At 43.9% G+C, this 22,502-nt stretch overlaps 1 long non-coding RNA gene across 3 annotated transcripts in view; it reads left to right on the forward strand.

The window, feature by feature from the left end:
* Positions 1-2,033: 2,033 nt before the first annotated feature.
* Positions 2,034-22,502, forward strand: part of LOC137858960 (uncharacterized) — a 29,685-nt gene continuing 9,216 nt past the window's right edge. The window contains exons 1-3 of one of the 3 annotated variants that reach the window (XR_011098096.1): positions 2,036-2,337; positions 10,755-10,921; positions 11,496-11,623. This is a non-coding gene — a long non-coding RNA (uncharacterized lncRNA). Of the gene's footprint in view, positions 2,338-10,754; positions 10,922-11,495; positions 11,624-22,502 lie in introns of all 3 variants that reach the window. The other 2 variants (XR_011098098.1, XR_011098097.1) reach the window with 2 other exon arrangements.

Below are 22,502 nucleotides of genomic sequence, written 5' to 3' on the forward strand. Positions count from 1 at the left end.
CCTTCTGCATTTCTGAAATTAGGCAAACTGAAAAATTAGATGCCCAAACTTGATGATTGCTTTTTGAAATTTTGGGGTTTTATGTTCCTGTCTCCAATTCCTAGCCTCATAAAATCAAGCATCCAGTTTCTTTGCCTTGTGCTGCGTTAGGCACTGTATCCAAAAAATCATCTGGGTGAGGTCCATACCCCCCTCTCTGAGGTGAATCGCTGTCTCTCTTTTGTGTCTTATAGACTTTGAGTTTGGTCCTGTAAATGCTAAGTCATCATACTATTTTGTGGAGTGGAATCAATCTCTGGAGCTGGAGAATTTCTGTCCTCTAAAATATTCTAGCACAGGCAAAACCCCTGTGCTGGCGCCTGGAACTCCCACTGGTGTTAATGAGGGCTGTGAGAACGGGGTGACTGTCACGATGTGGTGCAACAGAGCACTCGGTGGGTTAACTCTGCATACATCATGTATTTCTACACATAACAGACACCTGCTCCAAAACTGCCAGGTCTCATGTCCTTTGCTTTGCTACTTGTGAGAGATGAAGTCAACAACTGAAATTAATTACAGCATTCCCCCTGCCATGGGAGAAGAGGGAAACCCCTCACTGAATGAATCCTTCTTAATAATATTTTTATGTTTGGATTGGTTTCTAGTGTGAAAAGCATTGAAAAGCATTTTGTGAAATGGATCAGGAATATAAATATTTGTCTAAGAGGAAAGTCTCTTTCTGTTAATACTGGTGTCAGTCTGCAGAAGCTCTCCTAAGGTCTGCAGATTTAATTCAGGCAACAACACAGCTAAGGACACACATGAACCTGGTTTTCCTGAAATCCTGATCAGGCCTAACTCATTCTCAGTATTTCTAAAAAAAAATCTATTTTTAACTTTAGAATCAGCAGCTAAAAGACTTAGCAAAGGCCACTGATACTGCATGACAGACACAGAATATGAGGTAAAGACAACTCACCTGCTCATAAACACAGGGAGACTCTCCCTGCATACACTGGAATTTGGCCAGGAATTAACAAACTCCTTCAGTACAGAATAACACAGTAGCTTTCATTTGCTTGCACAGTCACTGCCCTTGAACCAAAAGTTGCATTTACCTGGCTTCTTTTAATGTTAGGGACCAATTTTATTTTGGTAACTTCATTGATTTCAGGGGAATTGTTTCTGATTTGTACTAGAATAAGTGGGAGCAGATTTAGGTTCTTTAATGTTCTTCCAGTTTAGCTCTTGGAATAACTTATATTTCATTATTATGTGTTTATGTAATTAGTGCAATTATATCAAATTATATAATTGGTACAATTACTTGGACTCATGTAACCACTGCATATAGCATTCCATGCTGTAAAATCTTATACTTAAAAAAAAAAAAAAAAGTCAATATTACATGGGAATCTTAATTTGTTTTTAAATTCCAGTATCAAATTTAGGGCCTGACCACATGCAAGGAACTTCTGGTTCACATCAGTGGAACCTCTCTGAGCAGGCAGCTTGCAGCCTTCATCATAGATATTGGGTTTTTAATCTGATTTGGCCAATACTATTCAACAGAGGCCCTCCTTCAATGTGTGCAGCTCTAACCAGTCTTCCTGGTACAAAGCAGAGGTGCCAAGTTTGTACACAGATGCTGTATAACCTGAGAGATCTGTGAAACCGTCAGAGACATCAGATGTACGTACAGCTTCCTTACACTTAGTTTTACCATGTTGATGATCTGCTGCTGAGAATTTGAAGTCCCTACTTCAGTTCACAGACTCCCTCTTTTTGGTGCTGGATATTTTTTTTTTCTCTACTATCATTTCTTTTTGTGATACATTGTTGTAAAAGCATGGGAAAGGAAGAGTTAGAGCCTAGTAATAAACTTGACACTGAAGGAGTCTGCTGTGGGCAGTGTCAAAGTAGAGATATCCAACAAAACAAAAAAAGAGATCAAGAAGAAAACCCAAGAGGTGTATTGATTTCCCTAGGTCACACGCTGCTAGAAAGGAGGACCCAGAACGAGAGCTGTGGTTGCTGGGCACTTAATAGTCCTAATGAAGGGATGACCTCTCACAGGTGCCAAGCATTTCAAGCTCTTGCCTAGCCCAAATGCAATCACTGAACCTAGCTGCAAAGCACCTAGACCCACACCTGAGGCTTGTCTCTACCTCACGAGATCTCCACAGAGCCAGGGCAGTCACAGCTGAGCCTGGCCACTGCCTTCTCTTGGAGAGAGCCCACCTCCCAGCTTGTCCTACTGCAGACCAGCCTTTGAAATCAGACTGGAAGATGCAGCTGCGTCCCTAAAATGGCTGCGCTGTGGTAGACTGCAGTCGTGCTGCCTTCTCCCAGCTGGTAAGTGTGTTCAGTGCCTGTTATTTTTATCTTGAGCTTTTGCTTTGTTTTTGAGGATAATTGCACATTATTGCTGCAATATGTTATAATAAGTGCTATGAAGATGACTATTGTATCCAAGAGGAAAGAAGATGTGGCTGGGGAGCAAACTTAAACCTTTGTGTCAGCAAAACAAACATGCAGTGTTTGGGCTGTATCAGTCAAGTGGTACCAAAGTGGCATTTAGGTTTTGCCCAGGCTGAGGCTGCAGGGTTGTTCTTGTCCCTCTGTGCTGTGTCAGATGGAGAGCAGCTCATGTTTGTCCTGCAGAAGAGTTTGCTGTGAGCTATGGAGCGCTGCTGTCGCTGCGCTCTCCTGCAGCTGGAGCTTTGGTCCTGGTTTGTGTGAAGTGGGAGCTGGTCCTGGGTGTTGCAGTGGGAACAGGTAGGAGAGGTAGATGCTGAAGTGCCATCTGTTAAGGATAAAGGGATGTAAATGCTGCCTGGAAACTGCTGGCTGCTGCTTCTGGGAGCTGGAGCGGACTGGGGGCTCCTGGACTTCTGTACCCTTTTGTCCTGTCTTCTGCTCACTGCGTTTGCAGTTGTTTGGTCTCTTATGGCTCATTGCTAGGTCTGATTTTGGAACTGACCCACAGCTGTGGGGCTACAAGCTTTAAAAAAAATAATCATAGTTTGGCACCTTAGTAAATTAAGGCCTCAGGCTCTTATGAAAGGAAACAAACAGTCCTTATCTGTCTTAATGAGAGTCGTATATGTGTGTTTTGTATCCAATTGTGTGAATTATCTCTAGCAGTGATACTTTGTAAGGCCGTGTAATTTATGAGGTGGTTATTGGTGATTCATAAGTATTTATTTATGTCTTATGTATTGTGTATGCTTGGCTTGATCTGGGTGGCATGTTTGCACGGGTGAGTACGCATTTTATGTGTAAACACACACAAAATGTAAGGCTTTCTCCAAGTGAATCACCTTCTACCAGGTTAATATCTCTATTAAAATTTTGGGGATCCTGCTAATGGATCAAAGGTAATGTAACTAATTGTTATTTTAAGCAGATTTCTTGATTATTTTTTTTTTTTTTGAGTACTGCACCCTTCTTGCATTATGTACAGGGTGGGTAGGTGCCCTTGTGATAGCAGAAGAGAAGGCAGCCTGTGCTCAGATGTGGCTGTGCTCCAGCCAGCTCCACATCCAAGAGAGCACAGCAAACCACTTTTGCTCAACCCGTGTTTTGAAATTGTTCAGAAGCTGGCTTGGTCTTTAGCACAGTTCACAGCAACCTTGAGGCTGCCTTTAGGGCAGCTGCCAGGGGTCCCTAGTGCTGCTGTCAAAACTGAGAAACAGACAGAATATCACAGCACCCTGTTCATGTGTCCTGTATGGGCTGTGCTGCCTACACCAGGAGCTGCTGGGTGGCCCCTGGGCCTTGTAGATCCTGCTAAGTCTCTGTGCCAGGTGTCTCGTATTTGCCATGAGATAGGCACACAGAAATCAAGCTGACTGTTTATATTAGCAGCGCACCACAGTGGTGGAATCACTAAGGGAACAGTGTGTGACAGTGAACCAAGCCCTGCGTTTCATATTATGGGTAGGTTCTCCTCACGTTGTCCTCATCCCCCTCTGATAATTGCAGATGTGGAGCTTGGAGGATGTTACTTCTGCTTGATGCAGTAACCCAGTTCAAGGAGATATGGTCTGGAAGCAGAGTTATGTTTAAGTTTTACCCTAAATGAAAGCTTTTCCTACTACATGTGCCACAAATAGACTTTTAATTATGGGAAGCACATGCTGTAAGTGCACCCCGGGATTTTATTCCATGCTCTGTCTGTTGGGCTTGTGAATGTGCCAGATCGTACAGTAGTTCTTCTTCAGCATCACCAGCTGCAGTCCACAATTACCAGACACAACAACAAAAGGAATGGTAAACCAGTCCATGTGCTTATGGCTGCCTGTTTTCTGTCTCTGCAAACTTTTTTTGGTGACACTATTGAACACTACAACAATTCAGATGTACTCTGTGATTTGCTAGGCTTAAAATATGTTAGTGCTAATGTAGGGCCAGATTCAGCTATTCACACCTGCAGAAAGTGGATTCAAAATCCTACCAAATTGGAATTCCCCTGTCAATTGCAGTCATAAACAGGCTACAAGACTGTGCAGAGCAAGGCTCATTGTACCTTTGGTACAATATCAGAGACTAGCTGAAGATGCTGCAACTCTCCTAGCTTCAGTTCAGTTGCACCCTTTTGCACCAGGTGTGAATTTATCCCGTTGGCTTGTAGACAGAAGTGTTGCTTTACATCAGTCAGCAGTTGGGCTCCTGGTATTGTGCTCTGTGTATCTCTGTAGCTGGTGATAACAGCTATTGTTCTTTTTTGCAATGTGTTCACGGCATCGGGCATTATGACTCATGTCATAATACCATTGTGAGCCGTTTGTTTAATAATATGGCATCCGTATCATGTCATTCGAGCGGTGTTCTTAATTCTTTCTATTATTAAGTTCTGTTTGGAAGTGTTTATACTTGTAATTTAGCTCTTCAGATTCTCACTGGGCGTAAGCTGGTGTAAGAGGAAAAGGTTTGTAAGCACATCTGAAAGACTCTGATAAATCACTTACTGGTCATGCCTGCGCAGAAGTGTATTTGTGTAAGGTTTATTTATTTATTTTTGGTTAGCAATAAACAGTGATACCAGCTTTTTCAGCAGCTGGAAACAAAATGAAAATGCTGATGCTACTTTTCTCACCCCCATTCCTGTAGGATTAGTTAGATTTAAACATCGGTAATATCTTTCACTGTGACAAAGCAGGATGCTGGAAAAAAGTAACTTGGCTTTTTCCTGTCAACCAATTTAGTAATTTGTTAGGGTGGTTGTTCTTCTAGGCAGGGGCGTATCTACTTCCAGTCTAGAAATCTTTGAAATTACTTGTGTGTCTCTGTCACTGTTCAGAAAATGAAGAACTTCCTTGGTCTTACTTTCTGTCCACTGGTAGGATCCAGCACTAGATCTTCTATTAAAGCTGTTGGAGTGTGAACCCTTGGCCTATAAATAATTTGGGGTCAGGGAACATCTGAAAAGTTTTTTTTGTTGCTGTTTTGTTGTTATTAGTTTTTCCTGTCTGATCCGCTTGGCTTTGGGCAATGTTGTGATATAGTGACAAACTGGAGGTGTCTTTCTGGAAATCAGAAGGGTTTGGGAACAAATGTAGCTCTGTTCTATCCTACCAGGGTGTCTGTAATGACCCTGTATTGGGGCTCTGAGTAAATCTTGCTATAATTGATAGAAACAGCTTTAAAAGAAAAGCAAAACAGATCATGAAGGGAAGAAAGAGCTGATAAAGCTTCCAGCATCAAGAGTGTGCATGTTGAAACACTCTCTAATTATATATTTATCCAATCCAGTTAATACTACAGAGCTTGCAAAAAAAAGCCCCATAATTAGGGGTTATGAAAATGTCTACATAGCAATAATATGGGACCTAAATATAGCATCTTTCCTCCTGGAGCACTTTGCATCATTTGAGAACCATGGACTTGATTCACAGCTGGCACTCACAGGTGCAACCTTATTGATTTTGATGGAATAGTGCCATTTTTATCAGGGATGAATTTTGTCACAAATGGAAGTTTTGCCTATCTTAAGAGCTTGTAGGGCTACCCATTGCAGTAGTAGCTGCATATCTTTTACACCAAATTAGCTGGTGATAACAAAACCTCAACCACACACCAGAGAGGCTCTGTGCATCTTTCCTCTTGGGCTGCAGAAATCTTTGCCCAAACTAAACTCACTTGTACTGTATATTTTGGGGATGGGGAGGGGGAAAAAATAGTTCATAGATGTGTAGAATGCTTTATAGGTGGGTAGAAGTGTCTGTGGCTATTGGTCCTCACTCTGAGAGAACACCTGGAAGCTCACACATGTTCCTAAATGCAGCAGCACCTGAATTATAGCTCAGTTACGGTACCTAACATTGATGGGGTGAAAGAGTAGTGCTGTGTGGAAACTTATAACTGAACTTGGGTCAGCTTCATTCATTTAAAAATTGCAAGTGAACTTTGTCCAAACCGGAACTTGGCCAAGTCACCAGGGCAGCGGCTATCATCAGAAAGTACCGCTGGACTGCACAGCATCAGGAAAGGCTCTGGAAATTTTGGTCTGCTTCTCTGCTGACTCACAGATCTGCTATAAAACTAAAGACAAGCCTTTTTGCTACTTTCTTATTGCCTATAATGGGGGAAAGATAGTGTTTCTTAAGTGTGAAGTGAAAGGGTCATGCTGGGAGCTCAGAAGGAGAGGAAAAAGAGGTACTGGCAAGTATACGTGAAATACATGACTACCATGAATACCACAAGCAGTTCTGGAATCCCCATCCCAAACACAGCAGAGCTTGGAATAACTGAGAGAAAGGATAAGAAATGGTGATCTGAATGGCTTCTGCATAAGGAAAGATCGAGTTGGCTGAGATTCCTTGGCCTGAAGAAGAGGTGGTTTTGCTGGGGTAGGACCCCACCAAAAGTAGTGGGGAAAGAGTGGGTAGGATTTTTTTTTCTTTTCTGTGGCAATATGTGATTTAAGGTCATATTAAAAAAAAAAAAAAAAACCAACACACTAGCAAAAGCCAGGTTTAGCACAGAAAAAGATGTTTTCTGCGCAACTGGTAGTGGGGGTGAGGAATTTGCTGCCAAGGGTTGCTGTGGAGGCTAAAAGCTTGTTAGGGTTCAAAAGATGGCTGGACAAGTTTGTGTAAAGAAATGTATGGAAGATTACTAAGTAGCTAGAAACCACATTTGGCTTCGGAAATTCCTTCATCTGAAAACAGCTGATGGCTAGCAGAAATGAGAGGGAAATAGTGTAAGTGTCTGCCTTGCTTCTGCTGTTTTCTGGACATCTGACCATTACAGGAGACCTGGTGCTGCGCTAGGTGGACCAGTGTGGCTGTTCTGCTCATACTTGATGTGGCACTGCTGCTATGCAGGGTGCTGCAGCAGGTGGACATGAGATGTTGCTCCAGAAGAGTTGTGCACTCCAGTTCCCCTCTGCTCTTGACTGGAGGACTTGGTCTCCTGTTGCCTGTGGAGGTCTAGGTTCGGATCCTCTGTGAAAAGCATCTGGATGGGCTTTTTGCACTGGAATACAGCTTAATATGAATAGAGGGGAGAGGCTGTGTGATACGGAAAATCGGCCCTGTTTCCTGTAATAACTGATTTTCCTTTGAGGCCTCTTCCCTGAAGCTTTACAAGACAGACCCTGCATAGCTTCAGAGCTCTGAAAGGATCGAGGAGCTGTAAAGTCTTATTGTGAAAGAGAATAAATTATATTGAGCAACTCCTACACACACACATACAGGAGAAAAAATTTCACCTCCTCCCATAATATCAGATTGTTGATATTCCCCGCATAGAACTGTAGGGAATAAACAAATGCATTCATTAACATTTACCCAGTAAGGTGAACTGAGGACAGAATATCAGTCCAGATAGCCAGGCTTATCCCTGAATTTCCTGGATTTTATGGGGTTTAAGTCTGACTCTGAACAGGTCTTAAGGGCATTTTCTTGGTGGATTAGAAGGGTCTGTGTTTGGACGGTCCCATCTATAGTACCTATGGGACTGTGCAAAAACCTAGTTTTACTATTTGTATCTGTTTTAAAATCCTGCTATTCATTTGCCTGAGTCAAACAGCTTTCAAAATGGAATTAGAGTTGGGTACATAGGATGAGGAAAGTACACATCTGGAAAGAGCTCAGAAGACAACCAACGTTTCACAGACAATGTTGGAAAACAAACAAAAACCCCTCTAAAAATGTGGCCTGCAGATGGGTCTTTATATTCTCTTCCCCCATTATTTTAACGGGGAAAATTCATCTTTAACAGAAAGGCATTCAGCACAGTAACAGCAGGAAAACGACTCAAGGGAAGTCATTTACTAGGATGTCTTTCTGCCTGGGTTGGAGCACAATTTCTCCTGTGCTGAGACCCCATTCCTCTTGTGGTGGCTGCTGCGCTGGGAATGCCATCACCTTCATCAGTGTCTTGTGCCCGATGAAGCTTTGGGGTTGCCGGGGTGTTTCTCCAGCAGCATGAGGCTCTCCCGTGGGCTTGTCCAATTTGCCACAGGAAGCGTCGTGTGGCTCGGGCAGCCAATCCCAGCTCCAAAGATGGAGTGCTTGTCGCAAGCTCATGCCAAGCCATCTGTAAGATTTGTCAGATAAATGTGACTAGCGAAGTGGCACTCGTGAGCAGATGAAGGGAAAATCCCTAGGGGATTCTTTATTCGCTCGTCATTAGCAGGAGAGGCAGTGGGAAAACTCATTGTTCAGCTGTTCAGAGTGCCGGCGAGCGCTTGACACCGAATAATCTTTAACTGGAGAGGGAGGTCTGATGTGTCTTGGGCAGCCCAGATGCTGTGCTGGAGGCAGAGCATCATGTTCTGCACGTGGGGCTTACCTTGGTGCAGGATAAGGATATCTGAGCTCCTCAGTCTTGTATTTCACCTCAAAACCACTTCTCCTCCCTGGGGTAACCTTATTCAAAGTGAGCGGAGGCATGGAGCAGCCTACAGTTTCGTGGCTGCTGTTTACCTTCATGTATCCCTGATTTTAAATGGAAAATGAAATTGGCCCCTGCTGTGAGGAGGTATTGCCTGCCTGCTAGGTGAATCCTGCTTGTGGGCTCTCCAGTGGCAGCTCTGCAGCGAGGACCGCGTCTCGTTTGTTCGAGTCATGAGGCTGACTTAGATATGGTGACTCACAGAGTAATCTTACTGAGTCTCCGTCCTCACAGAAGAACAGGAGCTCTGCCATTCAGGGTGTGTGTGAGAGCTAAAGTGGGCCCACAGTCCGTGCTGACAAGGAACAGCTCACCAGTCTCGTGTTTTCCACAGAACACCTTCGGTGCAGCTCACTTTGCTGAACCGAGGGGATTTTTTTAGTCCTGTAAATGAATAATTCAAGCTCCCATTACTACCTTCCCCAGGCACGGTGCTTTAGGCAAAGCCCTTGGTTGTTCTCTTTTTTTATTTTTGTGGTGAGACATGGAGGTTTTATGTCATCTCCTTCTACGTGCTGACAAGGGCATGTGTGGGTATCTGCAGGCACAGGATATTCTGCTGTCGTTGCTATCAGCCCTATTACTCATTCAAATTCCCCTTATGCTTAGCTTTAAACTGGAGCTTGGAAATGAATTCAACATCATCATCTTGAAAGCAACGATGTTCTGATTGCATTGGCTGGGGTTTTATCCTCCCAGGGAGGACTGGGGTGAGAGGACTGAGCTGGCATTTGGCAAATTGGAGAGAAGGGCTTGCAGTCTTCCCAATTTCCCAGACTCTATGGTAGGATCAAGACCAATATAGGTCCCAATCTTCATGGAACCTGATGTGGAGAGCTGATGGGACACAGGAACACGTTTTCTCCCACTGATTCCCATGAGGCCATTCATCCACAGGGGTTGCTGTTGTAGGGTACTTTGGAAAAAAAATGTTACCTTCCATCACTAGTTCATATGGGTTAAGATCAAAACCAAACCAACCTGTCCAGAAAACCATTGTCCTAAATCCCCATTTAGCAGCTTCAGTATGTGGGCAGACTTTCAAAAGCTGCAGGTCCACTAAGCTTGAGGGAGACATGAAGCAATATCTGACTTCAGATGGTAGCATGTGAAATGCAAGTGGTATCAGTGAATCTTTATCAGTGAACATTTGCCAGATGCAGCAGTTTTCGTCAGTGAAAAGGTATTTTGAATTTGGGTTGAAAGCACTGGATAGCTGGGAAAAATAAGGATATTCCAACAGCAGCTCCAGATCTTGCTTCAGCTTTCATGTAAATAGGTGAACTTCTGCTGACTCCAATACAATGTTGCTTGCTCACATGAGACCAATCTTATTTTATACAGGGAAAAAGCCATGTCACAAGAGATCTTTGATGTTTTAATATGCCCTGGCATATCGATGGATACATCCAGTGGAGAAGAACAATCTGGGACACTTGGTCTGCATTTGTGCTTTGCTGGAGATTTGCTATGTAACCTCGAGCAAATCTATTAATCTCCCAGTACCTCAATTCCCCAAATGCAAAATGGAGATAATAAAACATAACTCCCTTAGCAGGGTAAACACATTAAAAAAATGCACTTAAAAGCAGTTGGGTACTAGATTAATGGAGACCTATATCTTGTGGGGAAGATTTGTTGTATTATAAATAATACATCTTCACAATTATTCCATTTAGTCTGCCTTGAAGCCTTCAAAGACATACCACGCAAATGTTTACTGGCAGTGTGTTTCCCCCCTTTTATTGGCCAACAACATGTTTAGACCAGACTTTGCTGTGGCAAAGTATTTCAGCACATTACACATGGCAAATGACTCTTTTACTGTAAAAGTAGATTATTATTATTATTATTATTTTTTTTTTTAGAGAACACCCCAAATAATGCTGTACTCAGCAAAAGCCTGTGCACCTGGAATAGCTGTCTCTGAGCAGTTTTTCCTCGCAAAAATGCGCAGAGTGCTTCACCCTGGAGCTTTTGACTGAAATGGAAGATGAAGGGAATCTGGTGGGTACCAAGGACAAACTCTTTCAGGGTGAGTTAACTTTGCAGACCACCTGAAAGAACTTGGGTATGTCTCAAGTCAGTGAAGCAACGCTGGTGCCAAGACGTCCCAGACAAAAAGGCCAGTGTTGCAGAACGTGGCTGAATTACCTAGGGTACCAAGTGGGGGTCTGGGGGACTCCCCCTCCAACCTGAGTGCACAGGAGCTATTCAAGCCGTTAGACCACCCACTGCTTTAGCAGTGTTACTTAGCTTCCCTGGACTCTGTAATTACTCTTGTCACATTACTGAGGATAACACAGAAATATTGCAAGCATTTGCCTTGAACTTGGAGAGTTGAGGCTTATGCAAAGGGAGGGGAAAAGGGCTACACAGAAACTAAAAGGAAGGGTGTGATTCTTTTCCCACTTGGGCTTGTTTTACACTGGCTTTGCCTCTGCTGGAGTAATTCCTCTTTGACATTGATGTAATGGGTTCAGAAGCAGGCCTGAAATGTGTGTGGAAACATGTTTACCTGCCTAAAAGAGGTGTGTATGAGGGTATTTTGAGAAAAGCAGAAGCCTGGAATTTAGTGCAGGTAAGAATGTTACTTTCTTTTTGTACAGGAAAATGCTACTGTCATTTGGACAAGAGTGAAAACTTTAGTTCTGCAATCAGAGTACCAAATAGAGAATAGCATTTGCTCATATGCCTTTTCCCTGGGGGTTTGCCTCCAGAACTTCTGATGGCAGAGGTGAGCTGCCATACTCTGCTGCAGGCTGCTGGGATGGGGGACTTGTTAGTGTGTGAGACCTTTCATGCTCTTCCCTCTGGGAATGGAGAAAAATGCAATAAACCTCTGGTAATTCTAGTGACACATCATCCCAGATCTGCTTCTGCTGCACAGCTCGAGAGGTCTTGTAGCCAGCTACAAGGGGTTGGGTATTGGGATGATTTGCATTTAACCCCTGCGCTGCAGCACAGGGACTATTGAATTGGTGGCTTTCCTGGTGTCTGCTGCTTTGACTGTAATGCAATTTTTTTTGGGTGGAAGGCACCAAGGAAGAACAGCAGTGGCACAATATACCCCCCAAAAAAAATATTCAAAGAAGAATCCCTTGAGACTTAGAGGTAGCCTTGCAGATGGGTTTCAGTGTCAAGCACTAGCGCCTGACAGTCCTCCTGATTTTGATGCTAACACAAAACCACAGCAATGTTTATTTTAATCTCTGGCAAACATCTATGCATTGGGTAAGAACGAAAAGTTGATCTCATGCTTGGGAGGAGCTTGGAAGAGTGAGTACGTGCTACTCAGCTGTACTCCTGGCTGTGCTGGCCAGTTGCTCCAGTAGGTGATGCTGGGCACGGCAGAAGCGCTTGCGGCCTCTTGTAGTGAGCCCAGCTCTGAGCCTGTCGGCAGCCTGCTCTGTGGGCTGTACAGGCTGTGTTAGAGGAACCTGACAGAGCCAGCAGGCTGGGGTTGGGTTCTCTCTGACCTCCGGATGGGGTACTATCACTGTGAAGGTAGCCTCAGCTTGCGGGTATCCACATATGCTGCTGGGATGGTGCTTCTGCTGATAGTGCTTATTAATGTCTATCCCACTGCAAAGCCAAGGCAGCCTAAGAATTGTCCTCTAACAAAGGCAAGAGGAACATGTGTTATTTATACAGTCCTTTGTGGAGAGGCCTGTGGACAAATGACTAGGTAGGCCGAGGTACCCCAAGCCCAGGGAATTATCTCCCACTGGTGGCAAACTGCCAACAAGTTTTTTTAGTTTGTTTTTGTATTGTCTAGCTGCTTCTATAAAAGTTTTTTTTTTTCCCCTTTATATCTTGGATATCTTACTGTGTCTTGATGCCTACAGGTTAACAAGATCTGTTTTAATGGAAAATATTACAAATTATTCTGGATATTCCTTTGATATTGTGCCTGCATTTTCTACTGCAGCTGAGATTGCTTCCATTAGTAGTGCCTCATGCTTTTCCCAGTCAAATCATTTACAAATATGTGTTGATTTTAACTGTTTAAGATGTGCAACCATGTAATGCAGGATCATTTATCATCCTATCTTGTCTTCATCTGTTACCTAAACTAGACTAGGCAACAAAGAAAAAAGTGGCAACACCAATCTCCTACGTGTCACTGTATGTATGTATAGCACCTAGCACAGTTGGGAGTATATCTTATCGACATTGCTATGGTGTGAAGGGACCTTATTGCTCCAGGCACTGCACAGGCAGACAACAAAATATGGTGCCTTCCCAAAGAGCTTGCAAACAAAATGTATTTAATGATCAATTGATCTTTGCAGCAAAATCCTGTAGGAAGACCAGTGGAGCAAAACTGCATGTATTAAACGATGAAAAAAATACTATGGTAATGGCACACTCCTCCTGCTGAAAGAATAAGATGCCCATGTTATGCTTTTACTTGTGCAGAGAATCTGTGAAGGCTTTTTTTTTTTTTTCCTCCAGATTATTTGGGAATAGTCTGCAAGGACCAGATAGTGCAAATAAGAGGGCCTGAAATGATGAAGGTAAGGTCTAGCTGAAGGCCAATGGATCATACAGGAAAGAAGGCCCAAATGTAATTGGAAATGAGTAGTGAGGATCACTTCAAAGAAAACTAAAAGGGCATTTCTACCTATGATGGGCCTTCTTATGCATAAAAACCAAGTGAGCCAGATGTTAAGACTTCTGTCTGGGGTAGCAGAGGCTGGTGGGGAAGTTACAATATTAGATTGTAGTGTCTCAGAGTAGTTGAGGGCAGAAGGGACCTCTGGAGGTCATCTGGCCAGACTCTCCTCAAGCAGGGCCACCCAGAGCAGGTAATCTGGGTATATATCTTGGCCGTCACCCTGCAGCAGGAAGGAGAGACAGTGATGTCCCAGGTAATCCATAGAAACTGGAACTACATTGTATTTTGGGTTGTTGTCTTTGGGAACAAACTGGTGCTGTGTCACATGAAAAAATGGGTAGAGGAGGGGCTGGACAAATGTGTCAAACTCAAAGTCTGAAATTGTGGGAAGTAAGGCTTGTTTACATTTGGAGGACAAAAGCTGGCCTTAGGGGAAAATGGCAAAGCAAAAGACTAAGCACGGAGACGAACAAAATATCTCAGCCACGCTGATCTAGGCAGGCAGCCTTTGGAGAACAGGTAGTGAATGTGACCAGCATGCATGGAGAGGAGGGTGATGGAGGTATAACTACTGCAGAGACTGAGTTAATGCAGAAAACACAGCTTGTGATTAAATCAAATTAAACAGTTGATTTTTTTTTTCCTCTCACATACTTTACATACAGCTTTTTTGGGGGTTGTAAAATATTTTTGGAAGATATTGTTGAGAAAGAATAGTAATTTCAATAGGCAGGGAAACGGTTCAACATGTCTGGTGATGATTATTAACTGTCTGTTTCATGGCAGGATTTGGAGAAGAGCTGTAAAAGCTGAACCTGCATATCTCATTTTCACATAAATATGTGAATTTCTTCATATGAATAGGACAGAGCTTAACACTTAAATAGGGGCAGAAAGCGGAGAATGGATACTAAAAATGCAGATGAAATAGATTCAATATGAATCAAATGGATTCAGATGTGAAATCTGCAAACGCAATCTACTGCAGTGTAAATCAGGTCTATTTCAAGTTCCCAAGTTTGAACCACACCTGAAAGAGCTTAGCCTAAATAGAAATATGCATCTGTATAAAGCTTCTTGCCAGAGTTTAAAAATTAACCTTGGGTTAAATTAGTGCAGCTTTAGTTCTAACCAGAGATGTATGTTAGAATGGAAACAGAGTTCAGATTTCTGGACTTGCAGTAGAGCACACATCACAAACTCAGCTCTCACAGTATGAAAATCATGGCAGTAGTGAGGGATGCAGAGCACAGTGGCATAGGATGGTGTTAATTTTTTGATCTTTGTCATGGGATATCCTACTGTAAGAACTGCAGACGGGGTTGGGGTGCAAGAGAAGATTGTCTTTTAGCTCTTGGAGCGCAGAAGTATGGTGATGAAGTATTTATTTTGGCCTTTGGGGAACTGAGCTTTCAATACCTTACAGATTGTTGGTCTATAAGTGGAAGAGTTTTCTTGTCATTCTTTCCTTTCCTCCGCTCATGGTGTGGAACAGCATGGCTGGAAACATCACCTACATCTGTGAGCTGCTTTTTTTTCCTCCCCTCCAGGCTGTTGAGGCTCAGATCTTTCTACTGCAAAGCATGGAGCTGATAATTCTCTGCAGGGTCATCCAAGCTGCTGAGGAGCCAGACTTTGGCTGCTCCCTCAGTTCCCATGAGCGCAGGTGCCCATTCTTCTTGCTTTAGGGGATGCTCTATTTGCACAGCCTTAATCAGCAGCACGTTATGGTTTTGGCCACTGCAGTTTATGATGGTGACACAGTATATTTATTTTTAATGTGGAATTGGCCCGTGCCTGATTGAACAATATACAAATAAAAGATATGGAAATCAAAACTGGTTTGGCTTGCAGGCCAGCACAGACAAGAATAACAATAATAAAAAAAAAAAAGTACAGCTGAACAATTCCAACAGGTAATTCTCAGTCTTTGGTGGGTGCCTAATTAAACTTCCCAATGTAAGAGAAAGGAAAGAGTAAGGCTTTTCTAGTAGTAATCATCATTCCCAAAATGCGTGCAATATGACTTGGAAGCATTAATTCTCATACAAGATGTTCTTCATTGACATTCTGTTTTTGTGAATATTAAAATCTTTATCATCTGGTCAACAGCTCCTGGTATTCATTTCAGGAAAAAAGCTGATATTTTCACATTGTTCTGTAGATAAAGATTACAGTGAGACTGTAGGATGTTGGAACAATATAGAGCAAGAACATGAACAACGTAGGAAGCTGTATGCAGTCCTCTGCTGCAGTCAATCCTGCTCCAAACTTCAGGGAAGTGAAAGGGCCACAACAGCCGCTTTCTCAGGTCTGACCCTGTTGTAAAGCTTCTGAGAAGGAATAAGTATCTTGCTACTTTGTGCTATGTGGGCAGGCTGCTTTCAGTATCTATCTCAGGGAAAGATTTCACTTGATGACAGAATTATTATTAAATCCTGTATTTGGTTGCTGGGAGTTACCCCAGGCTTGAAATTCACTAGATAATAGGCTTTATGTTGCTGATTTAAAAAAAAAAAAAAAAAAAAAAAAAAAAAAAAAACTAAATTTGCATATATTATGTGTGAAATAAATGGTATAAACCAAGTGAATCTCTCATAAATACTTAAAGACCTCTTTTGCTTTACTTTTTGAAACAAGTGAAAAATGAAACATCTCCCAGCACTTGTCTGGGCATGATGACATCATACATCTTAAAGGGCTTAACTGCAGCAAAGCATAGTCCAACTGCTCCCCCTGTGCTGGGGGTGCAGAGGAGCTTCCAAAGTCCCATAGTGGAGACAGTACCCATGGGATACTCTAGGGATCCTGAACTTAAAGCTGCTTGAGGCACAAATATGGAATGAATAGAATCACACTTTCATTTTCATACATGTTTTATGTCTCAAAGATGCCTAATAACGCAATTTAGTTGGAGTATTGAGATTCTCCCCACCCTCCAAGGGTGTGTGTGGGGGGAACAGACGTAAGGGTATTAATGATATTAGCTGTAGCAGAGGGCAACTATCTTCCCTGATATTTTTTCCATTACACAAATAATTTTTCGGAGTGTCTTTAGGCAGGATTAAGAAGTCTGATGTAAAAGAGCAAGGAAGATATGGATATTTTGATTATGTCTTTCCTGCTTTTACTCCCACCCAAGATAAAATTTTAACAGTAAATTTATCTCTGTTATGTCTTCCTTCAAAGTCAGCATGGGTCTGTGCTTCAGACTGTTCAACATTTGATAATTCCCATTTAAGACAAAGCTCCAGTTAGTTTAAGACTATAATAGCTGTCAAGGTGTAAAACACGTAGCCTCTGTGCAAGCACTGTTTAATTGGCAAGTAATTCATGGTGTAGGCCTTTGGCTGCGATTGCGAGTCGGGCTGATAACATGGGAAATCACTACAGTGAGCACAGAGCAATCATTAGCTTTCAAAAACAGTCTTGCAAGCAATGTCTTTTGCTAGTGGAGAGTGTGTTGAGGGGAAAGGCTCTGGCCCAGCTAAATCCAGTGCAAAATTAAAACAAACTCTCAGGAAAAATGATTAGATGTTTTGTTTTTCCAGGATTTGCTGTAATGGATTTCGTCTCGGAATAGAAAATGGAGGTCATATTGAGAAAAGGAAAATGTTTTTCTTTTATGTGGTCAAAAGTGGAAACCTTCCAAATTTGGGAGAATAAAGTAATAAATCTGCAGCCACCTAGAATTATGTGGTGTTACAAGTGAAGACAGCTTCAAAGTTCGTTCCTGCAACAGGAGTGAAACTCTTTGGGTTCCCTTACCTCCAGTCCACCCCTGACTGAGTTCTTCTCTGTTGGCCTTTCGTTGCACCAGTTGCCCAAGACAGAGCTGAGCAGCCTGAGCCCCTGCCTTCCAGGACATTGCTGCGTGTGGTGGGTGTTTTTGGTGTTACACCGTGATCTTTATGAACAGGTATACCCTGTGTAGTAATTAATGTTTGGGACGGTCAAATTCAGAGCCTGCACAGGACTGGGTGGCACCTTTTGTGCTCCCAAGTCCCTGGTTGTGGCTGGCAATGTCAGTTGAACTCAAGGAGGGTGTTGGTACCAAAATCAGTCTGGCTTTTGGGCTCTCTTGCTCTCGGGGAGCTGCTCAGCTGTCTGATGGGTGAAGTGGCAGCTGCTTGCCTTGGTGAGGTCCCTTGCTGGCACCGTGCTGGGGCCCAGGAGAGCACCTTCGCTCTCTGGCAGCCTCTCTGCTTCTTTCTCTTGCGTCATTAACACTGTCAGTTCATGGTTTCGGTCTTTTTGTTGTTGTTGCTTTTGTCCCCAACCCCACTTGGGGATTTTCTGCCCGTTTTCTGTGTTGCCAAGTGGTTCTGTGTTGTAGCTTGTTAACTGCCAGTGTGTTGGTGTTGCATGTGGTAAAAAACAACAAGTGTAGCTGGCATCATAGTATCACCTCCGCAAAAGAAAAAGATGTGAAATCCCACCAAAGCCAGCCCAGAAGCTCCCAGACCACCCACTGCTCCTGTGGGGACAGTCCAGGACAGGAGCCCTAATTGACAGGATTGATTAGGGATGCCTCACAGCGAGGGACCGAGCTTCTGGCTGCACCCTGAATGTTGCATGGGGCTTTTAAATGTGGACATGAAATGTTGTCACTGGAAACTGTGGAAAGTAGGGCTCTCCAGAGAGCAAGGCAGGTAAGGAGGGTGGAAGGCATTATAGGGGAAGAGGGGGGATGCCTGCAAGAAGGAGAGCCCCCCAAAAGGGGGGAGCCTGTCCTCGGCGGGGAGCAGAAGCCTGCGGAGGAGCAGGACTGGAGGAGGAGTGAGGGGGAGGTGGGGTGAGCGGGGCCCAGCCTGGCAGGCGGTGGATGTGCCAGAGCCTCGGGTTTGTCGTTTGCACCTCGGTCACGTGCGTGCAAAACGTTGCTGCTGTTGTAGCCGGGTACCGCTCGCTGCGCGTGGGTGCAAATGGCAAGGCGAGATGTGGGACGGAGCCGAGCTGGGCCCAGCTGCTTCTGTTTATGCTCCACGGGAGGGAGGCAGGCGTGCGGAGCGACTGGTGTGCTGAAAGTCAGCCAGGGGCTGGTGTCCACAGGGAGCCTGACAGGGGCCTGGGACAGCCCCAAGCCCTCGTGCCGGGGCTGCTGCCCTTCAGTCCTGTCCCAGCACCCAGCTGTGGGTTTTGTTTGGTTTGCACTTCGCTGCCCACTCTCATCCCCAGCTGTTCAACCCTCATCTCTCCTTGCTCTGCTCTGCAGACCTGGCAGAGTTCAGATTTACCTTCCTCCCTTCCGTCTTGAAAACAATAGTAAAATTCCTGAAAAGGGGGTGAGCGTGTACATGCTTGCAGGTGCGTTTGGGGAAGGAGGCAACTGAAACTGAGAAGCAGTGGCAAAGGGAGGGCCTCCAGGGCCCGGCTGAGCTCCTTGGCACAGTGCAGGGTGATGGCCCTCTGCTTGTGACAGGGGGTGGAATTACCTTGCAAACACTGGTCTTGCTCTGGCTCATTTTTCAAGCCTTTCTCTGTATCCCTGAAGACCAGAAACCTTTGAGAGAACAAAACAAAACATCCATCCCATGTAGTCAGTGGTGGCAGGAGCTGGGATCTGAAGATGGTGCTGGTGGTGTCATGACAGCAGCATGGTACACCTTGGACAGATGTGCAAGAAAAGGGGGAGAGGCCCAATCTCCACCTCAGTTTCAAATTTGAATAGGACACGTGGCTCCTGACACGTTGTCTAACCAGCTTGGTTTTATGTGCTACTTCAGTCAGGAAATTAATCAGGAAAAAAAGATAAGGGAACATTATGCTATTCAGAATAAATCGCCGCGTTACACAATGCTGCTCCCATTGCCTAGGTAGAGCTGTTTAAGAAAATGGGCTGGCTTGAGGGCTTCCTTCTGATTGTCTAATTAAACTTCCAACCTTTGCAATTATGAAAATAACTGTGTGGTTAGAATTACTTGTATATGCTATAGGTAACTCCAGAATTAGCTAGAAAGAGACTAAGACGTTTACCTTGAGATCTTATTCTGAGATCTCACTTTTTACACACTTCGTGCTACTCTGCATTAAAATAACATCTCTAGAAGAAGAAGAAAAAAAACACAAAAATTAATAAATGCAACTAGCGCGATGGCTGATGCTAATGGTCCATTTATTGCAACATCCCATTTGCAGCAATGCCCAGTTGAAAAATGCCTCTGAAGAAAGTGCAAGAAAAATGATAAGACACGAGTCAGTTAGGTTTTTGTAGCCCTGAAAATTAACCTTTGCTTTAAAATCTTTCCTTCAAACATAGCCAAGCAATCGGAACAATGCCTTGTGGCAGAGAGTTCTCCTGGTTAACTGTGCTTAGAATTAAGGCTTTCTTGTAATTATTTTTCATGTTCTCTGATGTGCACACGTACAACTTCTGCAATTATATGTGAAGGTAAACACGTAGAATTTTAAGTCTGGGAACATAATGGCTATTACTCACATTATGTATGACTTTAATACCAGAAATTAAACTATGACTCCCAAATAGCATTATTTCTTCCACTTCAGTCAAAGTCAACAAATTTCCCTTGTATGACTGTGGGACAGACACCACTGTCTTCTTTTAGACCAATTACTTTTGCAAGCGGCTGTCTGTCTGATGTCCTGGTGTGCAATCCTCCTCAGGTGAACACAATGACTCCATCTTTCACAGTATGCCTGTGCGCTATGCAAGTGATGTGCTCTGCCTGCTATAATCATGGAGGTTTTCATTGTGGTAAGGTTACAGATGAAAATATTAAAAATCTCATCTTTGGGAGAACTGTCACTTCTTTCCTAATCCCCTGGTTCATTCCTGTGGATGAGTTCCCTGATGAAGGACAGGTTGCAGAGGCTGTGTTGCCCTCTGGTACAACAGAAATGGACATCATGCCACCCAGAGTGATTATTAATAGTCTGTTAGTGCTTTATCCTCATCTTTTGTTGATGTAAGTGAGCACATCCCTTTGTTAGCTTGCTTGTGCCTTATAATGTCATCCTTTCTTATCCCGTTTTATCTGATCCTCCTTATAAAAACAGTGACGTGAGGCACAGCTGGATGCACTCTGAGAAATCTGCTGCTGCCTGAGTGCTACCTGTTAGCGTGCTCAGAGGGGAGTGCTGAGCTGAAGAATAGAAGATGTCTTTTATGATTGATCTGTCGAGCGGGTTTGATAGCGCGGAAAAAGTAGTAGGTGTTGTACGTACAGTAACGTTCGGGCTTGGACTCTGTTTTCAGTCTGAAATATGAAGTGTGGTTGAAATTTGAAGGGAGAGAGGGACTTTGCATAAGCAAGCGGTAAGAGAAGCTGAGCGGCTTGTCTGGTGCGTTTCAGTGATTTTTTTTTTTTTCGGTTTCTAATGGCGCTGGTTGCAGTGGGGACTGCAGTGTGGTAGCCCGTGGAGGTACTGACAGAAGCAGGGATCTGGTGGTGAAGGTGCGATACATGTGGTATTCAGCCATCACTCAATGCTTCACATTCTTGTGAGAAATCTGCTTTAATCTGGGTCTGGTTCCAACTGGCAGTGCATAACAACAAGGCTTTCCAGCCTTCTCCTCCCCCGGGGTTTCAGTCCTTAAAGATGCAGGTTCTGATAGCATGTTTTTCTTTCCAAGCCAAAATTTCATTTAAAGAAATTGACAAGCACTTATACCCAGCAAAATATTTAACCTCACTGCCAGGCTGGAATTAGCCTTTGAGTTGCTTTCTGCTATTTCATGGTTAGCAGCTCTACAGTGCTCAGAAAACGGCATAGCTGCTCTTCTCCTGTTCTCTGTGCATCCAGGAGCTCCATGAGGTCACCCTCTTACCACTGGAGATTTTCCAAGATCTCTCCCACAAGATGGCAGATTCTTCTCTGCTCTTTCCCTTCCCTGTAACTTAAAGGCCACCTTCTGGTGAGGTCCCAGGAGGGAATCGGTAAGGGGCTGCAGCCTCAGGAGACCCTTGCTCTCTTCTGTCGTGATGTGCAGCTGTCACAGAGTGCTGGTGGTTGTCAGGACCCATAATGTTTCTGAGCAGGGCTCCGTGTGGATCGGCATATGCCTTCTCTAGTTTGCTTCAGGGTGACCTTTAGTATTTTGACACCATTTTTCATATATCTGGTGGACTGAAGATAATGTAGACAAGTGACTATGTGTCCAGATATGTGCTCTGTCCCAAACTGTTTATGCCTCCAGCCACCAAAGTGGCCTGGTGTCAGGCTTGATCATGTGAAGTGTATGGTATTGGGTAAAAATAGGTTTGATATACAAAGTCAATATTTCAGCCTCAGTATCTTTAAATGAGGCTATCTCAGGGAAAACCACTTTCTTTCTAGCCATAGCAACCAACACAAGCTCACATTGCTCCAAAAGGCCAGTTTTTCAGGTCCTTCTGCAGCTGATACGGTCTATAGTTTTTGCACTCTAGAGAAGCCTTGGCAGTTCTCTTGCTGGTTTTTAATTATTATTATTATTTTTTTGTGACCAATATAAAATAACTCTTGCCCTTCCCTGAAGACTTCTAAGCTATCACTGACTTTCATAAGTCCTTCTTAATATATTTCTCTGTAGCACTGTAAGGAATGGGATCTTGGTGTCTTTTTAGTAAAACCCTGCCTAGTACCACAGATCTGAACATAGGAGCAAGGCGGTCCTGTGTTGGTAGCTTTGGGCAGACCTGGTGGCAGTAACACCAGCCATCGCAGCTCAGGTTATCTGAGGCGGGTGGGATCAGTTTCTGGAGGGTTTTGCTGGACTCCTTTGCTCTGAGCCTTGCACAGTGGAGCTACAGCAGGCATCGCAGGGCTCCAGCTGCCTCGCCTTGTGAGCAAAGGTGATGAGTACGGCTCCTGATGTCATGCGTCAGCGGCTGTCCAGCTGGGCTCTGACAGCAAAGGATTTTGGTATTTTTCTGTTTGAAAATTACACCTCTTCTCAGTTGTTTGCTGGGCTGGGACCCAAAAATCAGGTGAAGTTGTAATGGGCTCGCTTTCTAGGCAGAAACTCTCAGGTGACCTCTGTGCAGTCCTTGTG

This window comes from Anas acuta, chromosome 6 (genome assembly GCF_963932015.1).
Source record: "Anas acuta chromosome 6, bAnaAcu1.1, whole genome shotgun sequence".
NCBI classification, from domain to species: Eukaryota; Metazoa; Chordata; class Aves; order Anseriformes; family Anatidae; genus Anas; species Anas acuta.